Source organism: Neofelis nebulosa, chromosome 1 (assembly GCF_028018385.1).
Source record: "Neofelis nebulosa isolate mNeoNeb1 chromosome 1, mNeoNeb1.pri, whole genome shotgun sequence".
In the NCBI taxonomy this organism is placed as follows: Eukaryota; Metazoa; Chordata; class Mammalia; order Carnivora; family Felidae; genus Neofelis; species Neofelis nebulosa.
Genome location: NC_080782.1, coordinates 32134274 through 32156214, shown reverse-complemented (window position 1 = coordinate 32156214; position 21941 = coordinate 32134274). Strand labels below are relative to the sequence as shown.

The 21941-nt window shown below is 40.6% G+C and overlaps 1 protein-coding gene across 1 annotated transcript in view; it reads left to right on the top strand.

Moving 5' to 3' along the window:
* Positions 1-5087: 5087 nt before the first annotated feature.
* Positions 5088-21941, top strand: part of DAB2 (DAB adaptor protein 2) — a 70297-nt gene continuing 53443 nt past the window's right edge. The window contains exon 1 of the mRNA XM_058718206.1: positions 5088-5213. The gene's annotated coding sequence lies outside the window, so the exon portion shown is untranslated. The remainder of the gene's footprint in view (positions 5214-21941) is intronic.

The following is a 21941-nucleotide window of genomic DNA, read 5'->3' as shown; positions in this document are numbered from 1 at the left end:
TGCTTAGAGTCCCACACAGTAGACTTCAGCAGGTAACTGACGGAAGGGCTGCTTCTCTGGAGGTACATACTCAGCTTTCCCACAAATTGCCAAAAGAAATCTTTCTTAGCATGTCTCAGTCATGTCTCCAATACTATCGTAGCCTGCCCTCACTAATTTTCACCACCGGCTCAAGGAGAGGTTTTTTTCCTCTTGGACTGAACATTCTACTGTTCTTCTAAAAAATACTTTCCAAATATAGTCCCTCACCTGATTGTACCCAGCCAGAGTTGGTTTGAGACTGGGTTTTGCAAAATCAGGGGTTTTACCCAACAGTGGCTAATTTGGGTTTTGGTTTTGGGGTCGTGGCCTTTAAGAACATGGAGGGCTTCCACTTTCCAAGTTTTCTTAACTGACTGGTGACTCGTCCGGAAACAAGTATCGCTGTTTTTCTTTTCAGTGATTTCCCCCCCACTTCTGGCAGGGCAGTTCATGAGACCTAATTAAAACATGTTATTTCCACACCACCAAACGAGAAGTCAAACTAACCTTTTGCCTTTACAACTTATGTTGTCAGAGGCCTGGGCGAGGGATTGGGGTAAGGAGCTTTATCAGCTTGCAGCCTATCTTATTTGGAAAACAAAAAACCAAAAACAAGCCCATAACTTTCCTGCACTACTCTGGTTCGTCTTCCATGGCTCTGCTCCCTCTTTTCTCTCGGTGCCAAGAAACACTGATAGCTCGAAGCTCTTACAGTCCTTGGCCCTCATGCTCTGTCAGTCCACCTCAGAACTTCAATCCATTACATTCCTTCCCAGACCTGGTGGACGTGTCGTATATGTATTTAACTTACATGAACCATAATTCACCAACTCTATGACTTCTTTGACTGCAAGATGCACCATTATTTTAACTACCACTAAAAACAGTGAAAATGCTGCCACTTAAAAAGTGTATGCGTGCCATCAAATGCATGACACATTCTAACTTCAGAAACATTAAACTGTGCAAAAAACATTTATCTTTGAATTGACGAACTATGGTAATTTAAGGCAAGAAGAAAAGAGAATAGCTTTAAATATCCTTATAAGAGTATGAATAGAACCACCGGCTTTCTCCCATTTTGGTTTCCTCATTGCCTCTAGTACTGCCTTATCTCTCCCTTCCCTTGATTTCTTTATCACCAAAACAAATTTTTTTTTGTCTACTATGTGCAGGTCCTGTGGTAGGTGCTGGGGGTCACTAAGTAAACAAGAGACTGTCTTTGTATTCAAGACTCAGTTTCATTGGAGGTGTGGATACGCAAAGCCGCTGAAGAATTACAATAGAGTGACTATCGCTCTACTAGACAGAAGCACAGAACTCTGTAGGAGCAGGGAAAGATAACCTAACCCAGTCCAGCAGAGGTTAGGAGAACACTCCAGAAAGAAGGCATCTGAGCCATGATCTCAAAAATAAATAAGAACATTTAGCCATTCAAAGGGAGAAGGCAGATGAGAAAAGAGAGATACTCAGATGAAGAAAACACTCGGCAGTGAGAGAAATGTTAGTATTGTGTTCTGGCAAATGCCAAAGGTTCCAGAAGACTGTAGGACAAAAAGAAGTGAGGTGAGCTAGAAGCAGCTCCTGAACGGCCCGGTCTGCTGTGTGCAGGAGATGAAAATTGATTCTGAGGAAATTGGCAAATCAGTGAAGAGCCTGAGCATAAAGTGACAACATCAGGTAAATCCTTTATTTTCATTTGTCTTACTTTCTCTTTGTGAGAATAAGATTAATTATGAATAATGATTTGGATCTTCCCTCTGCCTTGGCTTCTGAAGTTGTACCATCATTGTACTGGATAACCACTTTTGTTTTTTCCTTCTGGAGATGGCTATCTATCCATTTTGATATATTTTCTTTAGTACATTATATATTTTTTCCCTCTAGTATCTCTTTCTGAAAGTTCCACCAGTCAGATTTTTGGCTTCTGAGATTGATCTTTGATTTTTATCTTCTTCAAAATTTCCGTCTCCCCATCTTATGGTTCTACGTCTGGGAACACTCCTAGAATTTATCTCCCAATGCTACTACTCCTATTTTTATGGGAGAAATAGCACTACTGTATTTTTAATTCCTGAGAACTCTATTGGGTTTCTTTCTTTCTTTCTTTCTTTCTTTCTTTCTTTCTTTAATTTTCTTTAATGTTTATTTTTGAGAAAGAGAGACAGACTGGGCATGAGCTTGGAGGGGCAGAGAGAAAGGGAGACACAGAATCTGAAACAGGCTCCAGGCTCTGAGCTGTCAGCACAGAGCTTGACACGGGGCTCGAACTCATGAACCATGAGATCTTGACCTGAGCTGAAGTTGGACGCTTAACCGACTGAGCCTCCCAGGTGCCCTGGGTTTTTTTTTTTTTTTTTTTTTTCTTTACAGCAATCTGTTATTGTTTATGGACTTAATAGCTTCCCAAGAATATTCTTCTCAAAGAATATTAATAAACATTTTTAGCATCTGCATGATCCCTGCATTATCTCCATTTTCTTTTTTTCCCCCTGATTTCTCCTTGTTTACTTTGGTTCCTCTCTTCATGATGAGGACTTACCTTAACTTTCTGGTGATCCAAGGTTGTTCCTAGTTAAGAGTGGGACTTTAAAATCTGAGTGGAAGCCACGTGCACACACACACAGGGTTAGTTGACTTCCCTGCAGGGGGGTTGTACAGACACCTGGCCATTTTGTCAGGGTTTCCAAACCACTAGTCTTTCCTCTAATCTTTTACCTCTGACAGCATCCTGGTTGTGGTGTTATGTGCATGTGAAGGGAAAGGGGACTGGAGGATTAAACTATTCTAGAGGCTTCTAATAAGAGCAGACTTTTATTAGTTCCCTTGTGTTGCGTCATGACTCTAGCCTTCACTCATCTGTCACCATGTCTGGTGTCTTTGAATCACCACCCACTCCCATCCGGTTTCTCTAGTTAATAAATGATGTTCATGGTAATGATGGGCAAGGTGGGAAGTGTTGTAAGCATGAATGTTCTGTTCATGGCGGGCGCTGGGGAATTAGAAGGACCTTTTAGGGTTCCATTCCTTGGACAGGACCAACTTATATAATCGTCCCATCTACTCCTGGGTCCAGCCCCATGCCTCAACCCTCCATCTACCACACTGGCTGCTGCTGGGAGCTAAGCCTCTCCAGGGTTCTGAAGTGTGAACTGCTTTCACCACAGTTACTGTGCTACCTGTGTGGACATGAGGTCTGGATTCCCCTGCCCTAAGAAGTCAACGTCTACAATTTCATCCATGTCTGTCACTCAGCAATTTGTTCAAATAGCTTGCCTGCTAAAGCCCTCTTCTGTTCTTTTTGTCGTATTAGGTTTGATAGCCTTTTATTTATTTGAGTTTAGTGGAGGCTTGGGAGACAGAGGGGGTAAACATGTGAGTTCAATATGTCTTCTTAAACTCGGTGCCATATTTGCAATTTAGATTTGCAAAGTTGTAGCTCAAGTAATTCCTGAGGCTCATGTATGGAATAAATATATTTTCTGAGCCATAAATCAATAAGCGTGATCTGAACATTATGAGAGACAGAAAGACATTGGAAGTTCGAGCTCTCCTGAAAAATTAAAGTTGCACAGTCGTAGTTCCTAGCTAACACCTACTCTCTGCTTTCTTCTATTTTCATACTATTTTTGGCCTTAGTTAAATTTTCGAAAATCATAAGCCAAGCTGGAATAATAAGATGTCTGGAACACTTGAAGCCAGGCAGCCTTCGCTCAGGATGCCAACTTTCGCACTCTGATCCCCCAGATGCTGTCACTGGTACTTCATGGAATTTATACGCACAATTTCAGGCTTTGGCTGGTTTTTTTTTTAAATGTTTATTTATTTATTTTGATAGAGAGAGAGAGAAAGAGAGAGAACCTACAGGAGAAGGGCAGAGACAGAGGGAGACAGAGGATCCGAAGCAGGCTCCAGGCTCTGTGCTGACAGCAAAGAGCCCGATATGGGGGCTCGAACTCACAAACAGTGAGATCATGACCTGAGTCTAAGTCAGATGCTCAACTGACTGAGCCACCCAGGTGCCCCGGGGCAGATTTTTAATCTAGATAAGGGTCAACTTTTCTACTTGTGGCTCAGAAGGACTTTTTTTTTTTTTTTTGTTACTTTTGTATGTTTGACACAGCACAACTGAGCCAACAACTCAGATTTTTAAAAATCGCCCTCAGCAGCAGGTCCAGTTGGTTAATCCAGTACTTACTATTCTTTGACTGATTGTTCGGTTTCCTCCCTTTTCCTTATAACCTTCTCAACAAACGCATTCCCCCCAGGCAAGGCCTGGAAAGAGTCTCCAACGCTGGTATCCTCCCCAAGGAAGGAAGCAGTTTTATTTAAAATGTCACAATAAACCTTTGGTGTGGGTGGTAAGAAGCTGAGGGCATGAGGAGGCTGGCACTGAAAGAAATAAAGATAATTCAGCACGTCACCAGCAAGAATTTAGAAGCTTGCGAAGACAAGAGGGAGCAAACAAAAAGCATTTCGAAACCACTCTGCACAGGAAAAAATAGGAATTTGAGGATAAGAAAAAGTATGGCTCTGCAAAGGAGCAAAGAGTAAGACTTTTAATCATTGGGATGTCAAATATTCAAATACACGTGTGTGTGGTATACATGTCACAACAAATAAATATGTATTTTTCGTATTTGTTAACACAATACAATATATATTTAACTCATATACAGGTCAATATATGTATGTCAAAATAAATCCCGTTCGTTTCCACACACCTTCGGAAAAGACACCCAAAGTCTTGATTTAGGTGGATTTCCTAAGGGAGTTAGAGAGCACTGATCGAGGAAGGATGTTGAGTTTGACAGGGTACAAAAAGAAGTGGCAGATGAGGAACAGCAGAGTAAAAACCATGAACTGGAAAAAAAAAAAAAAAAAAAGCAGAAACAACAGCTTCAAGCCAGCAGTGGCCAGGACAACTGTAAATCATCTCCCCTGAAAATCCACGGAGAGACAGGAAGGAACTCGAGGTTCCCATTCTAAATTCATAATACATCAGCTGACATCTGGGTTAGTTTTATGCAATGTCTCGGAGCCTAAAAGAAAGGTAAGCGAAACTTGCCGAAGGAAGCAGTATCTTATACTCTGTCTGCGTTTGATGAGGAGCAAACAGAAAAAAGTATTTAGCCTAAGTAAGGACACGATAGAATGGCTCAGGAGATCCCCTTTGCAGAAAGTGGCCCAGGGTAAGTTGGGGCAGGGAGAAGTGGTGCTGGGGAAGGAATGTAAGTAGAGAGTGGGAGACGGGGCTGGATGGCCCCCAAGGTCCTTTAAGATCCTGAGAGTCCATGGTTCCAAGAGCTGTGCGGACTCCAACCTCTCTACTTTTCCCCAAACGTAACTAACAACTAACGTCAGACTGATGTTGTGTGTATGCCTCAAAGCTCTCTTAGTGAAGTTCAACAGCACCACATGGTAGTCCTGATTCTTGTTCAAGCCAGTGGTGGGGAAATAGAGGTCTTGCAAAAACTATGCTATTATTTCCTGTTGGATAAACTCTGTCATTCTCTGAAAACACCAGAAGGAGAAAGGAACAAGGGTCCAAAGTGGAAAAGCTTCCAAAACCAGGAAGAAGTGGGCCAGCTTGGAAGGGCAGGAATAGCCTCTTACACAGAGGCCTCCTCCTGGTCCGGACCGGGTTTTTGTTTCTGTGAAAAGGGTCAGCGTGCTAAACTATTATTTGTATATGTGATGCTTTCTCGTAAGCACGCTCTAAGGACTTGCATTTTAATTCAAGATGCTGTCTTTATTTTAGGGAGAAATCAGTTAAAAGGGTCGGCACTAACCTGTCATTTTCCTCTTCTATTTTAAAGCTCTCTGTATGGGAGTTAACTTCTCCCAAAACAAGCATTTGGAAAATTCCTGGTTAGGCCGCTTGCTTGTTTTGTGAATGATGTTTGTGGTCAGCTATAACATATATAGCATGCCTTCTTCGTATTGCTGTCTTTTTCATGCATGTTTTTCTTATTTTGGCATTTTTATGGAAGTGATTAAATATTATTTGGTCTCAAGCTGGTGTAGAAATTGTGGAGATGTAGAAAATACTCTCTAGCTGAAATCCAACATACACATACCCACACAATCATAAACACACACACATATGCACGCAGCATTTCTACAGTATGTCCAGAGAGCTTTTGTTCAATTCTTTACTTCTTCTCTTCTTCCTTCCTTCCTTCCTTCCTTCCTTCCTTCCTTCCTTCCTTCCTTTCATGTGGAGGGAAGGAAATGAAAGCAAATACGATTTCCATTTCATTTTCAGCTTGCTTTCTGATAGACACAGCATTGTTTGGATGTCCAGGCCTCCAGCTTTTACCCAGAGGTAAATGTTGGAGAAATGTTGTTTCCAGTCTTACTCAGAATGACTGAAATATTTTTGCAAGGCGTCACTTTCCAAGCTTTCATTAATGTTCACAAGTTTCAATAACAAGTTAGAATGTTTCAGTAACTTTTAAAGGGATATTTTTTCCCCACCCCACCCCACCTTTCAAAAATAAATATAAAATTAAGCTGAAGAGAAAGTAAATCCTGGTATCTAGATAAAAAAATTCATGACACACTGATTAGTATTTAATAAGTTCCAAAAAGTATCCCCAAGAAGTAGAATGTTTCTTATTCTATTAAATCAGTCGTATACAGTGTTATGTGACGAAATCTAACAATTTTAGGAGAAACTGTGTTTTGTTCTTAGAAAATTCAACTTCTATTGACACTGAGCAAAGAGGAGTATGGAAGAGTAAAATTGGGACGTAAGCCAGAATAAATTTTCTGTGAGAAATTCTACCAGATGACTTAAAAAGTCTATTCAATATTCGATATCACCTGTAGACAAAATGAGAGAAAAAAATCTATTCCATTTAATTACTTCTTAGAAGGTTTAAGTGGGATACTGGCTTGCTTGCTCTATATTTCAGGAGTTGGGTCTGCATGATATTTATGTTATAACTAAGAGATTATTATATATTTGGAGATACTTTTTCAAATACTCTCTATACGTAATTATAATAATAATTGAAGACATATTAAAAAAATTTCTTTACTTATCCATATTATTTAGTTGCTAGGAGACAAATATAAAGCATCTAATATTATTAAACAGGTTATAATCCACTTTTAATTTCACAATGAGAATTGCTTTGGGGTATGTATTTATTCAGACTCTGTAGATATATTGTGTACTCAGTGCAAATAATACCTATCTTTCTCTGCATGGTGTTTGCAATTTGGAGAAGGGTTAATAAACATATCTTACTGACTAAGCATGTTGAAGCTCCCCTAAAAAAGTAAGATGATCACTAGCTCAGAGCATTGTCAAATTATTTGCAATTTAAGATATATTACGACTTACATAAATCAATTGAAAGCAAAATGTTTAATCCTCTTCTTTGTGTTCAAAATATGTAATGATATGATTTTATACAACATTTCTGGCATGATAAATTTTATCTTTTATCATCGTATGCAAGGCAAGTATTTTTCAAACTGAAGAATGCTGCACACACAGAGTAGTTATTTGCCATAAGACACAAAGTAGTGGCTGTGCCATTATGAGCCACAAGGTCAACTTATACCCCAGGCCAGCGTACCCTCTATTGGAGAGGAAAAAAGACCTTCTCTACTGAGGAACTCGAACTTGAACCTTCTTTGCCATGAATAAATTATCTTACGATCTTTGTGTCCTCATTAACATTTGTGTTCTTTAACATATCATCTTCCATTATATTTTAAGAAGATCCATTCAGATAAATATGTTTACTTCCTTCTTTAACTAACAAAATACTGTTATGGCTTTAAAAAATGTTTTTATTGTGTCCAGACCTATATGGCTGTTCAGTTTGGAGACTGTTCGATGATAATGAATAGTACAAATTCTTCAAAAAGATTATTTCAGCCCCAAATGTTTCCCAATCCAAAGAGTAAGTTTTTATCGCTTCTCGGCCTTTTGGCTAAGATCAAGTGCAAAAAGTAAGTTTTTCACCTGATTCATCTCAGGTTTTGGTGTGTGTGTGTGTGTGTGTGTGTGTGTGTGTCTGGTACTTTGTTGCCAACTCTATTTCTATTCTATCTTTATTCCCTCACATTGTTTTCCTTGCTTGGATCCAAGTCTCTATCTCTTCCTATGACTTTTACTCAGGACTGCCATAACCGGTGAGCATTCCTCAGCTAAGAAGAACCAGATGGCCATGAAGAGATGTTAATGTTTCCCTCACATGTCCTCTGGGCAATCTTTCTTCACAAGGGACAAGTGTGCTAACTTACCACTGCTCTGAGACTTATACTAATCCAAATAACAAAGGACAGTTGTCCTATCTTGATGGCAGACATGAGGCAGAAGAATCCTACCTTTATGCAGCAAAAAGTCGACTGGTTTGGAGAACAAATTGTTTGGAGAAAGCCCTAAGTTGTACTATATCTTATATATACAGTGCCATTTATTATATATACAGTAGTACCAAAATAATTTTCTGATTCAATTACAGTGTTTTAGGCAAAATAGAAACATAAGGCATTATGATTTTACATTATAATGCTCAAAGATACTTGGAGATTAAAAAGAGTATGCATCTAGCAAAATAAAAAAAAATAGGAAAATTAATAGCATCTGTGCTAAGAGAGACATTAGGGATAATTCAAAACTCTAATGTATATATCCTCTTCCTTCTCCTTCATCAAATGTTTAGGAGGTCATTCCGAGTAGTTTAAAGTTGACTTGGCAGGGTAATAAGAGTTAGAAGAATTTATTTGAATCTTGGCACCTTCACGAGGAATCTACATGCACTTGAAGGAGTATCCCTGATTCTCTGAGACCCATTTTTATCACCTTCAAAATGAGGACGATTATACTTCTCTAACTTGCAACAAGGATATAAGGATCCAATGAGAACATTTTTGAAAGTTTATTAAACTATAAAGTTATATGCAAAAATGCATAATCAGCATCATCTTTGTGAAGGTCAAAGTTCTATCCCATTCCTTTTCTGCTCCCTAGTTAGAGGTGCCACTCATGCTGGAGCGACAGAAGGATAAGGAAGAGAAGTGATGCCCTCCCCACCCTCAAGACATCAGCAGTACCTTCAAAATGTAGAATTGCCTTTTGCAGCTCTATCCTGACTACCAAAGACACTCCCAAAAGAAAATCTACTTAAAGCTTTGTAGATTAATTCCTTAACTTTATCAAGCCAGGAAAAAGAAAAAAACAAACCCTGTAACATCTCATCAGACAAGCACATGACAGCAATACAGGCCTCTTTCTAGGGCTCAGGAGCCAGACTTTGTACCTATTTGTTCTCCTCGCCCCCGTGGTGTGAAGCAGACAGGAAAGGCAGGTCATTTTGCAAATCATCTGACTCCAGCCTGAAATCAGTAACCCAGAAAAAAAGCACTTGGGAACATAGGGCCATCAAAGAGGGGCCCAGGCCTGGGCCTTCTGATAAGGCCTAATGTTGAGTGGACAGTGGTTATTAGGACTCCATGGATCCGTGATCCTGGAAGGCGCCCCTCCGGCACGCATGTCTGGGTCTGCTCTGGAGGGGAGCTAGGGAAACAAAGCCATTCTTTCAGTTAGGGGGGTGCCATGATATCCAGAATCTGAATTTGGGGCTTCTAAAGGCTGAAAGAATAATGGTTTTTAAAATAGCTCCATGTGGGAAGCTCTCTGAGCTAAGCATGGAATCCTAGGGAGTGGAGCCACGACTTCTTTACAGACAGCACCCAAGTGGTAAACCAGCAGTAACAGGCTTATGGAAAATGTTGCATGAGGGGCACCTGAGTGGCTCAGTCAGTTAAGCATCTGACTCTTAGTTTTGGCTCAGGTCATGATCTCAGGGTCGTGGGATCGAGCCACACGTTGGGCTCCACGTTGAGTCTCTCTCTCTGTCTCTGTCTGCTTCTCCCTCTCCCTCTCCCTCCCCCTCTTTCCCCTGCTTGCACGCTCTCTCTCTCTAAAATAATTAAAACAAATGTTGGATAAATGAATGAGTGAATGAATTATGAACAAATGAACTATATAAAACACCTAATGGTGCCAGTGATCTTTAATTCTTTGTATTGCAGAAATTTTCAAATATAAACAAGAATGTAGAGAATTGTACATTGAACCCCTACATACCCATCACTCTGCTTCAACAATCTTGTTTTGTCTATTCCCCCTCAATTTGGGGGATGGAGTAAGTTATTTTATTTTTTTAATGTTTATTTATTTTTGAGAGAGAGAGAGAGAGAGAGAGAGAGAGAGAGAAAGCGCAAGTGTGGGAGGGGCAGAGAGAGAGGAAGACACAGAATCTGAAGCAGGCTCCAGACTCTGAGCTGTCAGCACAGAGCCCCAACATAGGGCTTGAACTCATGAACCGCAAGATCACGACCTGAGCCAAAGTCAGGCGCTTAACCTACTGAGCCACCCAAGAGCCCCTGATGCTTTTTAAAAGATCACTTCTGTGATATGCTGTAGAAAATACACAGCTAACTGTGAAGTCTATTTGAAGTATACTGAAGCCTGTCAATATATCTACCAGGTTAGGGGAAATATAGATAGAAGATCAAATTAAATGACACCACCAGCCATGTCAACAAATCCATAATGTGGTACATTAAACTGGATAAATGGACAGTTTTCTCCAACAAGTCAATGGTGTTAACAAAATAGAGTGGTGTAGGGTGGGAAAAACTGCTATAGATTTATGGACAATTTAAAAGACAAACTATTCAATTTTCTGTTTGATTTTTGAATCTTGCTTAGGTTATGAGTCTAGCAAATAATATATTAAGAGATATTTTTGAGACAGAGGAATCAGGATTTTACAAGACATTAAGAATTACTGTTAATTTTGTCAAGTGTGTGAATGCATTGTCTAGCCTGTTTAGATGCCAAGTATAGAATATAACACGTTCCTATTCTGGACCTACTAGAAATCAGATCCTCAAATTAAACGATATATGTCCTCTCTTTTTGGCTTTACTTGTTTTAATGGATCTGTATCAGTGTAGTAACTAACTACATGCAGCTATTTTTTTAAGTTTATTTATTTTCAGAGAGAGAGAGAGAAAATGAGCAGGGGAGGGGCAGAGAGAGAGAGAGAGGGAGAATACCAAGCAGGTTCTACACTGTCAGTGGGGAGCTTGGTGCAAGTTTCCATTTCACGAACCATGAGATCGTGACCTGAGCCAAAACCAAGAGTCAGATGCTTAACTGACTGAGACACCCAGATGCCCCATGCAGCTATTTTGTTGAACCTGGAACAAGAGGAACCTTAGAAGTCAGACAAGTTTAGTGGGTGTTCCCCTCGCTAAAGTAGGAATATCACAGAGGCAAAGATAAAGATTTCTGGTTGGCAAGAATAGGTGAGAAGGGAAAGCTAAATCACGTTTGAAGATTACAATGATTTGCTGGTAGTTACAGTCAATGAAACATGTTGCTTATGGGAAGTTAGAAGTCATCAGGCTCTGTCAGGATAGGTGCTACGGGGAAAGCATAAATCAGAGAGGAGGGAATAAGGATAAGGTAGTAGGGCAGCAACTGAAAATTGATTGGTTTCGTTAGCTTTCTCGAGCTGCTGTAACAAACTATTAAAATCTAGGTGGTTTAAAACAAGAGAGATTTATTCTCTCACAAATCAAGGAGGTGTCAGGGCCCTGCTTCTTCCAAAGCCTCCAAGGAAGAATCTGTTCGATGCTTCTCTCCTAGCTCCTGTTAACAGCCTCCGTCCTGGATGTACCCAGGCTGGCCAGCTGCATTGGCCCAACCTCTGCCTCCATCTTTACATCATCTTCTTTCCTGTGTGTCTGTGTCCAATTTCCCTTTTATCATAAGGACACCAGTTGTCGGATTTAGGGCCGATCCAAATCCCATATGACCTTAACTAGATTACATCTGCAAAAACCCTATTTCCAAATAAGGTCACTTTCACAAGTTCCAGGTGGACATGAACTTTAGGAGGACCCTACTCAACCCGAAACCATGGTCAAAAATACTCTCCATGAGAAGGTGACGTTTGAACAACTACCAAAACTACTTAGAAAGCTTAGAAGTCATGAATCCAGAGGAAGACAGCCCAGGCAAAGAGCAGCAAGTGTGAAAGTCTGAGATATGAATGGGCCTGGGGTGTGAAGTGAGTGAAGGGAAGATTAGCAGTTACAAAGTAATGGAAGGGAGGGCAGTTCAATACAGCCTTGGAAGCCATTTCTAAGGACTTTGGCTTTGACTCTGACGGAGATGGGAATTATTGAAGGGTTCTAAACAAAAGTGTGAAATTACTGGACATTTTTCATGAGACCACTAGCTGCTATATGGACTAGACTGTGGGAGGGATAAGAGCAGAAGCAGTGAGAGGTTATTTCAATAGTCCACGTGAGAAATGATGATGGTTTGGACCATAGTGGTAGCAGTGGCAGAACTTGGAAGCTATTGGGTGATAAGAGTAACACACAAAAATGTCCCAAAAATTGTTTCCCATTAATACTTATCTCTGTTATTATCAGGTGTCTTGTCACCTCTTAGTATTCATTCCAGAGGATGGAGGCAAGCACCAAAATTTAAGAATTGCTTTTATGAGAAAATCTTAAAATGAGAAATGACCATTTCCTTTGTCCTGCAGTTAACATAGACAGCTATCATAGGGCCTGGTACTTACCAAGAATTTGTTATTTTACATGCATCCCTATATCATTTAGCCCTCGAAATAAGCCTGTACCACAAGCATTGTTTTCCATTTCGCACAGTAGAAACGTAAAGTTTAGAGACTTTAAGCAGTTTATCCAATCATACAAATAGTTAATGCCAGAACCAGGATTCTAATGTAGGTATTCTGAATCTCCATCCCAAGTGATTTTCATTATATTGCAGTGAGACAGGAAAACAAAGTCATTATTCTATTTAAGTAGCTAATCACTGTGGTCCCGATCTTTAAACACCGAGTTCCAGAGATACTTTACTTGATGTTCTTCATTTATAGATGGTTGATTAATTAATTTGACTGATTATACTTATTGACCAGGAAAATTGTGAAAAGAGACCCTTCAGTAGTCAACGTATTAGGAGAGAAAACAGCTAGTCTACACCTTATAACAGGGTGTGCCAGAGGCGCAGAGGAGCTGAATTGCAGCGCAGATCTCTTTCCATCTCTATATTCAGTGGCATCACATGACACCTTGAAATAAGCTACAGCGGGGGTAGTTACTCCTTGCAAATCAGCAAGCACAGTGAACCTGAGCTGTTTTTATTCATAGACCAGATTTAAAAACAAACTGTTGTCTATAATTCGAATTCAATAACAACAAAATATAAAGGTGTGTGAGAGAGAGAGAGAGAAAGAGAGAGAGAGGGAGGGAGGAAGGGAGAGAGGAAGGAAGAGAGGAGGGAAAAAGAGAGATGAGACAGTGTGATCAAATTACTGGGTGTAGTTAATGTCTAACATGAGTTTAAAAACTGCCTCAATATAAACCAAAATAACAGAATGTGTCCACTTGACAGATAAACACATTTAAAGTTTATGATTACACATCTCCTGGTCGGCCTCGGCAAAATGACTTTAGGACTTGAGCATTTTCAGCAACAACTGCGGAGTTCTGGACTGGGTTTTCCTCCCTCCAAACCCACACCCAGCCTAACTTTCCCAGGTGGTGTTTCTTCCACAAACACACTTTCGGTGAGCTCAGTTCTTCCACGGAAGGCTGGAGCAACAGCAATCCGGGTAGAGGCCCACTGATGGGTTTCAGGAGCTTGGGCGTCTCTCCCAACAGAGGCAAGCGATGAGGTTTCTTTCCCTGTGCTGGCCTGGAAGAATGTTCTTTTACCAAAGATGGGAGAAGCATCAGTCTCAATATTAACCAGAACAAGTATGCTTTCCCTGGCATGGGGGGAAAGTCAGGGTAGCTCCATTTAGAGGGAGTGCTGATGTCTGAGAGCCAGGTAGAAATTGTCTGGAGTGTTATTGGTGGTTTGTATTGTCCCCACAGCTTGTATCTTTCACCAGAATTTCTTCTGAGAAATAGCAGCTTATCTAATAAACACACACACACACACACACACACACACACACGTCTGCTACCACCTCTACTTGTACCTTCTCATTCTTAACACCTTCCTTGGAGAAACACTCCTTTTCAGTGGCCCTTCACTGTTGTGCTCGGTGTATAACTTCCCATTGTCTCTCTCTCGGGTCCAGACCCAGGCTTAGGGTCAGCACAGAACTTTCTCCTTATGGTCAAAGTCTAGACACCAGGGACAGACGTCCTGGAAAGTGTGCCGAGGTCATGATCAAAGCCAGAAACATGAGTCCAAATGAATCCATTGATCCAGGGAGGAAAGAAAAAAAAAAAAAAACGGGCTGAGGTACAAAGCCAAAGGGGGACAGAGAAGGACAAGGCGCCTGGAGGTGGAAGAGTCCCAGGAGCAAGGGAGCGGAACGTGATCTGGGTGCACTCCAAAGTTGCGTTGGGCAGTTAATGTCACCTGCAGCCTTCTCGTTTCTTTATAAAATTCTAATGAGCATGGGCATTGCATGGGGGTTAAGCCACAAACCCTGGGACCTGAATACCTGGGTGTGAAGCCTGGCTCTGCCATTAAGTAATTTTGTGACTTTAATCAGCTTCCGCAGTTTCCTTCTCTGTAAAATGGTGCTAACAATAGGTTTTAACTTACAGCAGTGTTACGAGGTTAAGTAGATTAATATCTATAAAGTGCTTAGATGAGCATCTGTGTAAAGAGATGAAAAGTAAAACAATATTCACCCATGTACCTGACATCAAGCCTTAGGAAAAAGAAAAAAATACCAGTATAATTAGACCTCCTTTTAATTCATCCTTCTTTCTTCTTTCCAAGGAAACCACCATCTTGAATTTGTGATTTATCACTCTTGGGCATATATATATTCATTTATATGAATAGTTGTATCTCTAAGTAATGAGTAATTTTATTTTTCATATTTTAAGCCATATATAAGTGGCATCATGCTTTATGTATTCATCTGTAACTTGTTCTTCTTACTCAGTTCATCTGTGTTGATATAAGCAGTTCTGGGTCATAGATTCATGTCATTCCTATTATTGTTAGAGTATTCCCAATGAATACATGCACCGCGATTTATTTGTCTGTTCTGTTGATGGACACTTAAGTTGCTCTACGTTTTGTTATTCTAAGCATTCTTAGACATATTTCTTGGCAAATGAATTGGAGTTCCTCTAAGCTGACTTAGAAGTGCAATCTCTGAGGTTTAGGGTAAGCTCATTTTCAAATTTACTTAACATTTGAAAAATTATTCTTTAAAGACACTCAGACAAAAATGCACATTATCATGTGCTAATTGCTACTTGAAGTCCTTTAGACAGATTAACTTACTCAACCCTCAGAACAACGCTGTGAAGGAAGTTCGATTATTTCTCTCGCTTTATAGAAGAGAAGTTCAGCCATTTTCCTCAGAGCCACACCTGGAGACACAGTGGGTCCCAAGTTGTGCCAAATGCAAAATAGGATATAATAAAAAGCCAAGGTATTCTGGCCAAGAGGTATCATAAGGCAAACAAAAAGGTAAGATCTCACATAATACAGTATTTCTTCATCTTAACTAATTGTATGTGCATTTCCAAAGGGACTATTCTGAGGTTCCATGTCGACATGAATCTTAGGGGTGGGAGGGACACTCTTCAACCCGGTACAGGATCCCCTTTTACCATCTGTGGCCAAAGAAAGGAGTTGAATCTCCTTTCCACGTGACAAGCTTTTGGATATTTGGAAAGAGCTCTACTATTCACAGATCTCCCTCCCTAACCCACCTGATGTGCCCAAGGAGTCTCTTTCCCTGGATATGCGTGCCCAATTCAGCCAGGCCACACTCGCAAAGCCCGTAGTTCTCAGTTCCCAAGATATTCCCTCACTGTCCAAGCGGCCTTGCTCTGATTTGCCAGTGTCTTTTGCATCTGAAGGGGCATCCTCAACAGATACTTTTTTCCAGGTGTGGACAGACCAAGACAGAATACAGTGAACCCTCAGAGGTGCCAATAACCCTTATAATATTGTTTGGGCCATGACTGCCTGAAGCCATACATTCTAGATCATTCAGAAGAGCTGAGTAACAGTTCTAGCTCTGTCCCTAACTCTGTAAACAGAAAAAAATCAAAGTTTCTGCACTTATATTTCTTAACCTTTAGAAACAGTAATACTTGCCCTAACCTGTTTGACAATAATGTTGTGAGGAAAAAAAAATATCAGATTGGTACAAAAGACTCAGATAAAATCTTCAGATAAAAATGGGTAGAAAGAATGTGGCTATACACCCAGAGCACAATGGAATGTAACCTTGTCTTATGTCATGGGGTCTTCTGATAATCCAGTGAAACCTAGGGTGCACTGCTTCAGAAACTGCACATAAGCATGGGCGCACACACATATATAAGCTTCAGAAGAATCGGGGAGTAGGGTTACTCTGGAGTCCAGACATGGGTTCTCCCTGTTCTCTAGTTAAGATGTGAATTTGAGCCTGAGTATTAAATGACTTACAGAAGATAGCATTCCTTCTTGATGCACAGATGGCTGTTCTGGTTTACAACTGAGGCTGTTAGGCCAGCCCAGCCCAGCATGTGGCCAAAGTTGAAGGAGAGTAGAAAGATTTTTGGATTGAATTCAGTGTCTGTGGATAGTGAGGCACCTTCTCAGTAGGAGCAATAGAACTCCGAAGGGCAAGAGGTTGGTCTTCAGTCCCCTTTTTCTCATTTTCTGTCTTTTCTCCCGTTTTAATATCCCCATCTCAGCAGAAATTTACTCATCTTTCTTTGAAAGGATGAAATTGATCCGTTAAAGTGATCCTCACTAACATGTTAGAAAATCAGGGTCCAGGACTATCCCACGGGAGAAGTCAACCTTAAGAAAGTTCCCCACAGCCAGAGGACCATAGCTACCTAACACATGATTTACTAGGCAGAATTTCCATTGGGAGTAGAAATAATTTGGGACAAGAACAGCTTTCTAGTACTACTGTATTTTTTGCATAATTTTAACATCATTTACAGTTATCATATTGTCTCAAATTCTCCAAACTCTTCTCATTGAACATGATTTCCTTTGACTTCCACCAAAAACCAAAACACGAGCGGGAGACAGGGAAGGCCCGTTTTGTAGATAAGGAAATTGAGCCTTTGAGGAGTTAGGCCGGTTGCCCTAAGTCTTGCAGTCAGTAAAAGACACACCCAGAACTTTAAGCCAGATCTGATCCTAAATCCCACTTTCCTTCGCTGTATCACAGAGGTAAGCATTTACATGACATCCCGTCTCAGTTTTCCAGTGGTCCCTTTGAAGCCAAGATGTAGTATGACTTCAGGGGTAGTAGAGGGTCATCCTAGGAGTTGGAAGTCATCTAATTCTTCTCTCTTTCCGGTAACCTTAAGCTGGGTACAGAGTGGAGTTGACAATTGCCTCACCTGATCAAAACAGGAAAAAAAAATCTGTCCCTGTTCTTCCTGATGACTAAGATCTCTTTAACAATGAGCGGTGCCTTTCATGCCACAGTAAGACACGGGATTGGAAATGCAGTGCAAATGTCTGGGTATAGGTCAGTGTACACGGCTGATATCAGATCTTTCTCTGAAAACAAGCTTTGACAGGGGAGGAGCAGGGAGAGAGTCACCACCAAAGCCAGGACACTGTCTGAAGCTGTTGAGAGCCAATGGGAGAGAGAAAAGCCAATGTCTAAAGACCAATGGCACCTACCTCCTCTCATCCTAGCAGTTCTGCCCAATCCACTTAACTCTCATCACTCAGAGAAGGACAGAGTGAGTATGCTCTTGGTTGTGGGAGAGCTCAGTGTTTCTTAAAGTGTGGTACCCAGGACTATAGCATCTGAATGACCCAGACGTGTGGGTAAGCACTCAGATTCCCAGGCACTTCGTGCCCCCTGCTGACCCACTCACATGCCTTTCCAGTCCAGGTCTCTGGGGCTGGGGCCAGGAATTAGCCCTTGTCGCAAGCTCCCAGAGTGTCTGCTGGGAACATCAATGTTGGAGAACTATTGTTCTCAAGGCCAGCTGAGATCATGAGAACGCATGATGAATACTCAACTCACTTTTGAAAGATCTTGAGGAAGACACCTCAGTGAAAGCTATTTTTTTAATGTTTATTTGTTTTTGAGAGAGAGAGAGAGCAGGGGAATGGCAGAGAGAGAGAATGGGGCAGAAGAGCCGAAGCGAGCTCCTCACTGATGGCAGAGAGCCCAATGTGGGGCTCACGAACTCACGAACCACAAGATTGCTACTTGAGCAGAAGTCAGACTTTTAAATGACTGAGTGACCCAGGCACCCTGAAAGCTATTTTATGGATTTCTTTTATAACTCTTCTCCTTCTTTATCTTAAAATCATTTGGTGTATTTAAAAAAAAATTTAGGCAAACCTGTGTATATACCATTTCACGTAGATGCACAAATGTAATCTCTATAGATCTGCATATAGGCTATTTTAATTTTTTCCCTTTTTGCACAACTTGTACCTCCTTCCTTCCCCTGTCTATTCTCATCTCCGTCAGGTCCCCAGTGATCTATAATGCAATCCAGTCTCTAGTCTCCCTTATAATCATACACACACACACACACACACACACACACACACATAGAGATAGGTGTTGCTTTTTGTATTACTAAAACAGAAACATATTTTACATTTTTCTTTGTCTTGTTTTTCTCACTCAACAATACCTAATAGAAATTCTTCCATATTACAAGGTTTAACTCCACAATTTATTCTTTTAAATGATTGCATATGATTTCACAGTGCAGATGAATCAGAACTGACTCAATCATTCCCCTATTGACAGACAAAATTTGTTCCCAGGTTCTTACTATGGACAATGCAGTGATTAACATCTCTGCTTTATTTCTAGGGATAGATTCTTATTCACAGGATGGAGAACTATTTAAGTGTTGGCTACAATAATAATTAATACAGGCATTTTGTAGGATTTTATGCATTTTTATCTTTAACAACTCTTTTCAAATTGCTTTCCAAAGAAGATGTCGTAACTGGTAGTTCATACGCGTATTCTTTTTCCCCTTTATAACTTCTCATTATAAAAGTTTATACTGCTAGCAAAATGTAATTAGTTATATGAATTTATCATATTGAATTTTTAAAGTCCTTCACTTTAAACATCCCAACTTATCAAGTGCCATTTGAATTTTACTAGTCCTACACATCACAAGCAAATACCAAGCATTGTGTTCTGAGGTGCTATACATGTATAACCAAGAAAATAAACCAAAGCAACCAACCAAACCAAACAAAAACAGGTTGCCTTCAGTAAGACTGCCCTCCAGATATTTTAGATTTTAGTTAGATCAATGGATAGATAGATAGGTAGATAATAGGAAAGCCTCTAATATTTGTCATGCCTTGCCAACAGCCAAATCTGATAGGGTCAATTTTTCTGTATCTGTAAACATGCAGGATAAGTCAAGGTCAAAGAACATTTTCTGGGAACAATAGCCATTTTCTTCATTTTTTTATGACACTGAGGAGGAAAAAGAAAAGACGTGACCTCACTAGATCCATAAACTTTAACCAGTCCTTGTTCAATTAGAACATCTGGAAGTGTCCAACAAGGCACCAAGGTGCTCAGACAGTTCACCTATGACCAAATCCAAAGTGCCATTTCAGTTCATGAGAAATGGAAGGATTCAGAATGGGATGTTTAAGGGAGACAAGAGGAGTAGGGAGGCGGATAGAAGAAGGGAGAGAGAAAGCATTAGGTCTGCGAGCTAAAGGGGGAAAAACCAGCTTAATTATGGAAGAAAAGACACACACATAGGATAGCTTGCACAAGCAGAGTTGCTGTGGAAGCACATTCCAGGAAAATCTTAAGAGATTACTTTAATAATAAACCATGCATTCTTCAGCAAGCCATCACGGGATTAACTACCCCTTTCCTAGGCTGGGAACACAGTCGTCAGGTTTTTTTGGGGTTTTTTTTTTTTTTCTTTTTTTTCTCCTTCTCCCTCGAAGACGGGATTTGTGCAAGGGAAAGTCATGCAAGGACCGTACTTTTTCAAACATTGCATTAAATTTTCCTTACCTTAATTTTCTAAACATTAAATTTCAGTGGTGATAAGAAAAGACCATTGAAGCAGGGTTAACATCTGGGTGGTCTTGGGTGTGATTCTCCAGCTGGAAGGGAGTTCATTTTAGACCTACTGAAAAGTGAACAGCTTTGATGGGGCAGGAGACTGTGTTCCATCAGAGATTAAAAGGGTTAAATTTATTTTCATCCTTCTTTTTTTTTCTTCTTACTGTGAGCAAGACACTGAATTACTGCCAGAAGCAGTATCAGCACCCTAGAGATATAAAAGTACTCTTCAAATCAGAGTTCTCCACTGTGGACTCAAGATTTCTGTGTAAAATGACAGGGCCGTCTATTTTAAGCTGGATGTGTGAGCCCGCAGTTCATAAATGGACCGTTTTCATCAAAGTCTTCTCTTGAAATTCCAGCTCATTGCAGACGAAATCATTTTCTTCCTCTGGCTCCTTAGACATATCCCTTCCATTTGGTAGAGCAAACATAAGTTAATATTGCTTGATAAGAGTCTTGATTTAAAAAAAATAGGTTTGGGGCACCTGGGTGGCTCAGTGGGTTAAGCGTCCGACTTGGGCTCAGGTCACGATCTCACGGTTTGTGAGTTTGAGCCCTGCATCGGGCTCTATGCTTACAGCTCAGAGCCTGGAGCCTGCTTGGGATTCCGTGTCTCCCTCTCTCTCCCTGCCTCTCCCCTGCTCATGGTCTGTGTCTCTCTCTCTCTCTCTCAAAAATAAACATTAAAAAAAATTTAAAAAAATAGGTTTGGGTGGTCACTTCTGAGTTGAGAAAGTATTACCTATTGAGTTAAAAGGGAAACCCTTTTTTTCCCCCCTGAATTGCTAATGCCTCTGTTTGCCTGAAATCAGCCTCATTTTTTCAGCTACTTAGGCCTTGGAGGTGAAACTATCCTTCTGGGCTTCTGGGTCTTAGAAATAAAGCACTATATCCTAAAATGTACCAGAATTTAAGTTCTCTGAATAAATGTTGTAAATACTATCCTAAGATTAAAGCCTACATACTTATCATTCACAGGAAGTCCTTTTTTTTTTTAATAATAGCAAATCATCTCAGCAACATTGAAAACTGTCAGCACCACCTTCCCCACCCCCGCACCCTCAGGTGTGAGGGGATGAGACAGGTGGCAGAAATAGCAGAGGCCAGGAGAGGTGGTGTTCTCCTTGTGGCAGGGTGGTGCCACTCAGTGCCCCTGGCTCCCTGGCGGTCCCAAGCCTGACCTACTTGAGAGCAGGAAGTGCCCATCACACTGCGGCTTTACAGCTGGGCTAGGCTTGGACCACAAAATACATCCTTGGTGTCCCATGAGCCCGATTTGAACCCTCAGTTTCCAGAGGTAAGATGCAAATCCACTGTGTGTTGCTTACTCGATGAAATCAATAACCCCTTCTCGTCCAACTCATAATTTGGCACTTTCACATTTAGTACACACCGTTTCCAACTTAAAAACAAAAACAAAACAGGAACACAGACGTGCTTTTCACCAGAATAATTTCATATTTCTTAAAAAGTGACAGAGTTTCTGGGGATATTGTACAATTGCTCATGATTTTAAAATATGGAGAAAATGAATTCCCAGCTTGGTAAGTTTCACCAAGATGAGCATGCCTTGTGCTGAGCACCTCATTTTCAAATATGTTTCTTATGTTTCATATTTTTCATAGAGGTATAGGGACCACCGTGGAAATCAGTGCAGGAGAGTGTTCATCTTACGTGTCTGCACACAGATGCACACGCTAATGGAAATATATAATTTTTGTTGGTATCAGATGTTCAGCTTACTTAGGTTATATAGAGGTGAACGTTTTTGTTTATATCAATTTCATAGAGTATTGTTTTTATAGCTGTATATCG